This window comes from Apus apus, chromosome 6, assembly GCF_020740795.1.
Source record: "Apus apus isolate bApuApu2 chromosome 6, bApuApu2.pri.cur, whole genome shotgun sequence".
NCBI classification, from domain to species: Eukaryota; Metazoa; Chordata; class Aves; order Apodiformes; family Apodidae; genus Apus; species Apus apus.
In genome coordinates, this window is record NC_067287.1 from 18,499,080 (window position 1) to 18,504,061 (window position 4,982).

General features: G+C 39.8%; 1 long non-coding RNA gene across 1 annotated transcript; it reads right to left on the reverse strand.

Moving 5' to 3' along the window:
- Positions 1-1,030: 1,030 nt before the first annotated feature.
- LOC127386412 (uncharacterized) lies at positions 1,031-4,193 on the reverse strand. The gene is made up of 3 exons (XR_007889893.1): positions 3,853-4,193; positions 3,622-3,670; positions 1,031-1,670 (listed from the first exon to the last, which is right to left on the reverse strand). It is a non-coding gene; the product is annotated as an uncharacterized LOC127386412 (long non-coding RNA).
- Between the last annotated feature and the right edge of the window lie 789 nt (positions 4,194-4,982).

Below are 4,982 nucleotides of genomic sequence, written 5' to 3' on the forward strand. Positions count from 1 at the left end.
AAAATACAGAACAATGAATTTTACAACTCAAGAACATGAAATGTTGATAGCAGAAGATCAATACTGTATCTTTTTATTAGTTAAATAGGAGAACAGGAATGTGAAAAACAGAGGGCAGCATTGTGTACACGTGTATATGATTTTTAAACTTATTTATTCAGCTTGAAATTATTAGTTTAAAAGATGGCATCAGATAATATGCAGAATTTCATTGTGAAGAGGTTTTCACCACATGTTTTTCTCAGCTCAGGATGGCTCTTTGGGTTTGTTTTACCTCTGCCATTAGCACAGGTATCAGGGATGTAAATAGAAAACACAGCCATTATACATCATGCAATGGAGCTGTTTTTGCAGATGCAGCCCCCCCAGCCACACTTTCAGCCCCACCTGGGGAAGATGCGACATGATAGGGCCGTGCCAGTGACAAACTCAGTTATGCTAGAGACACCTGAAAATTACACTGGCTTTTCCCACGTATTACCATGTAGAACTGCCTGTTATCTGGACCAGAAATATTTCATTTCACTAGATCCCAATCTTGTAAGACAGCCCTGTCATTTTAATTTGTCACTCTTTGTGTACTGTATTGCACGGGAGTCTTGTCTCCCTAGCCAAGTGCCATAGGCTACTGCTCAGAAGAGAAACCTGTCACAGGGGATAGCAAACGTGAATACCACAAAACAGAAAGTTTATGGCTGAAATCACCACCCAGGGCTCTCCTCTTGAGGGCTTAGCAGGTGGTAGCATCACCCATAGCTGAACTGGCAAGATCCATCATTCCAACTGCGATAGGTCCCCACACATCCCTCCCGCCACACCCTGCCCCTGTCACCGTCCCTGTGCAGCCACGTCACCCACAGAAGGCAGCAGGAGGGGACAAGGGAGGAAAAGGAAGAACTGGTGGTAGAATGAGAAGTTGTGATTGACATGAGTCTGGAGCCTGAAGAAAGAACTGTGAATTGTGCAGTGGAGTTGAGAGTAAAAGATAAAGTTGGGGGGGGGGGGGGGGGGGGGAAAGACAAAAAGGGATGATCAAACATCTCCAAAACAACCCAATGATCCCAGATCACTGCTGTTAGCAGTTCCAAGCCTTTCTCCAAAGATGACACTGGTTCACAAAGCAAACACCACCACAGGTCTGTCAGGGTGTTTTGCATCACTCTTAACAGTATGAGGAATCTTTCTTGCAAAGTGTGAGAGAGTCAAAGGGAGTGAAGACTGCAAAGCTTCATAGCTTGTTTACTTCTGAAGCACAGAGACAGCATAAAACAGTTCTGCTTCCCCCCATGCGGATTTTCAGCTTCCCCTTTTGTCCACCCCCACTGAAGCAATTAATCAAAATAAATGAGGCGGCAAACATCTGATACTAGCTGACTTCAGACCACAGCACATGAACTGTCTTCGGGAATCTCATTTACTGCACTGTGGGCTGTACTCCAATGGCTTCTTGACTGAACAGTATTTTGAAGTATGTGCTATTGGTAAACTACTGACTAGAATCAGGGAATAGCTGATCTTTGGTGTTAATGGTTGTGATTTGTGGAATCTCTATATATTTATGCAGCTGAAAAGAAACCAAGGGTGGTGCTATCATTTTTAACTGTACCAAGCCTTCTTCTGCATTCTTGTAATAGGAGAGGAGGCATTAAAGCAAGTAGGAGTCAGCCTTCCTGTAAACAGATGTAAATCAAAGAATTAGAGAGAAAACATCTCAAACCTAAGGATTAGTTAAGTCCTTTATGGTAAAAATTGGTACTGTGAACTACAAGAAAGACTAAACTTCTTACATCAAGGATACAAAACCAGACATATTCCAACAAGTAAAACAAAGCCACTTAGTAAAGGCAATAGGTAATGCTATTTTGGAAAGACAAAACTTAGAAGAAAATGGTTCTTTTTAGAAGATATACATTAAAAAAAACCCTTTGTAGGATTTTCTGTAAATAATGTGGAAGAGCTGTGCTGCTTAGGCATGACCATGTAATTCTGTGGTTATTGGTTTGGATTTGCCTAAAGCACACCATTGCTAAAGTGTGCAGGTTGAGTTGCTGCTTACCTGTTGTCCTATAACCTTTTTTATAAGCCAGGTGATGTCCTCAGAGCTATGTAAACAGAGAGTATCTATGAAGTGCCCAGACCTACAATGGCTTCAGCAGTCAGAGAGCTGATCTTGGCCTCTTGAGAAAACTTAGGAAATGAGCACAGGCTGTTTTCTCTTGCCCATTCCTAGGGGTTTGGCCTTATTGGAAGCCCATCAGGGAAAGGAAAAGGAAAAGGGAAAGAAAAAAAAAAAAAAAGAGAGCAGGAAGAAGACATCAAATAAATTAGTCTTTGTTTCCTCTCCAAAACTGATCTGGGGATTTTTGCTATAAGCTTTGTCATCCAGAAGAGCCTTCAAATCCCTAGTGCAGCTAATAAGACATACCTGCTAATATGACTTTAAATTATTTAAAGAGCACTTCCATGCAAGTTTAAGTGCCTGGTATAAGAATGACTCAGCAGTGTCCTTATGCAGATTCCTAGGATCACTGTTCTTTTACAGCAAGTTTGAATTGAAAAGTTTCTGAGATTGCCTGAATGTTTTGGAGTTTGCAGTATCAATTCAAAGAGATAATTTGGCGAATTTTGCTAAGAGGTTATTCTAAGCATTAGGAAAGGTATGAAATTTAAGTTGAGAATGGGCAAGAGACAAGTTTGGAAAGGATGTAAGTAGATGGAGAAGCAAGAACAACAGCTTCGTTATACAAATGGGGGAACAGAAGCAAGTCATTCTAGTGGTTTCATCAAGGTGACAAATAAAGTCACTGGCAGAATGAGTATTTGTAGCTGAAATGCTATGGGCTGGAATGATCCACACAGCCAGTGGGAATTTTACATGAAATGTCATTTAATTTCAATAGGATTTGGCTAATTAATTACTCTGTAACACCTTTGAAAAGGTCCCCCCAGCTCTTGAAGTATCAGGCTATGCCTTTCTTTGATTCAGTTTGCTTTTTGATTCTGAGAGCAAGATCCAAGGAAACAACCAACCTTCTCCTCTCAAAATTGCTGCTGAATCCTAGATCCCTTTCTAACAGATCTGGGCCCTTCTGCCAGGGAGCTGTGGCTGGGGTGTGTTGTGCTACTGGCATCTGGCAGCCCCGGGCAGGGCTGGCTGGATCTGACACATCCCTCCCAAAGCAGGTACCTTCAGACTCTGGGTAGAACTATCCCTACCAGAGGTATAGTAACTTCTCTCCTGGATATACAGCAATAGAAAAGCCCCATTTTCAGTTCTGTTCCCCCTACCCAATACCCATTTGAAAAGGAGGCTGAGTTGTAAAGCACCGAGGTCTACCTTGAGCACATTGTGGGTTTCCATCCATGTTTGCCTCTCCTACACTTCATGCTCTAAAATTATTCTGTCAGGGATGCTGCTTTTTTGCAACTGAGAGCTATATTGTATAAATATAATAGGCATGTTAAAATATTAAATGCTTAACTGTTTGTTTGTACACCTATGAAACACTGTAACAGGATTAGGCTGGATCCCTAAAGAGTCATTAACTTGCATTATATTGAAGTATTTATTATTGTGGCATATGTAATGGATAATATTTGTTTACATTTTTAATTACTCACATTTTCAGCCAAGAAATTCTCCAAGGAAAATGTCTCATTTACAAATGTCCTGGCAAAAGACAGCATAATGTAATCACACATTACCAACAATTCCATGACAACCATGCAATGGGGTAAATATGAATTTCAAGGAAAGACATAATTGTGGTAAACTATTAAAAAAATACACACAATACTATGTATATATGAATAAAAAAACTGCAAACTGAACTGAAGGAAACTTTTTTCTACCTGCTGTTGATTTTAAGATCCTTCCACAGCCCAGGGAAGTCAAGAGAAAAACATCCTGTTTTCATCAGCAGTCTCTAAGCTGAAACCACAAATAATGTAGTAAGTAACTGGCAATTTGTGCCTTCAGAATTTCCAATGTATTGAGTACTATGATTAGGACAGGGAAACCTTTTCTTCTCCCAGGAAGTGAATAAATAATTTAAAGGAACTGAGTTTTAAGTAATTGAAAAGGTTCACTTTTGCAAGGTTTCTGCAACAGAAGAGCTTGCAGTAGTTTCTGTTTGTATGGTAACCTATCCCTGTCAGAATCAGCCCAGGAATGAGTTCTGTTAGCCCACAAACTTGGCTCAGTCATGATGCATTTTTGGCAAGTTTCTGAGAAATATTCTTCACAGAGCTTAATGTCAGCTAGGGAGTTGATCCAGCCATAATCAATAACCCATTGTCTCAATCCTTACTCACTTTAATTCCAATTTGTCTAACTTCAGTAGTCTGTAAACAGACTTTTGGTAATAATATGTAGAAAAAAGCCACTTTGGAGTATTATATAGAAAATAATTATATGTAGCTTTCATGGAGACTCACCCCTGGTGTGACAGTTTCATCCTAAAAATAATAAGAATATACATATATTTTTAGTAGAAGCATCATGATAAACAGAATTTTGGAAAATATCCTGACAACCATAGAGAATTTTGTGAACTGTATCAAATCTCACATTTCTTAATTTGCAAGAATACATTTCTTTTTCTCGCTATGGATATCTGGCTTATCCCTTTCTCACTTGTCTTCTTCACTTCTCCTTGGTATTTCTTCCTAGACTTTAGGAGAGATTCAACCATGTTGATACTATTCTGCCTGAGGGGTGTTACCAGACAAAATGAGCACAGAACAGTGTGGTGATAGCAAACAGCATAGCCTGGGTCCAAAGTCCATGGCAGGGAGTAAACACTGGTGGGAGGTGAAGCTTGAGGGTCCTAAATGCCTTGCCTACTGGACAGGACTAAGGCAAAAAGAAAAAAGTAAGCAATAGCACGAAAGAAATAATTTTCAAAACAATTCTGAGAACATTGTGAAATCAATTCACTTCAGACTCTTATTTGCATTTCACTCTCTTGCTTGTGTTGAAG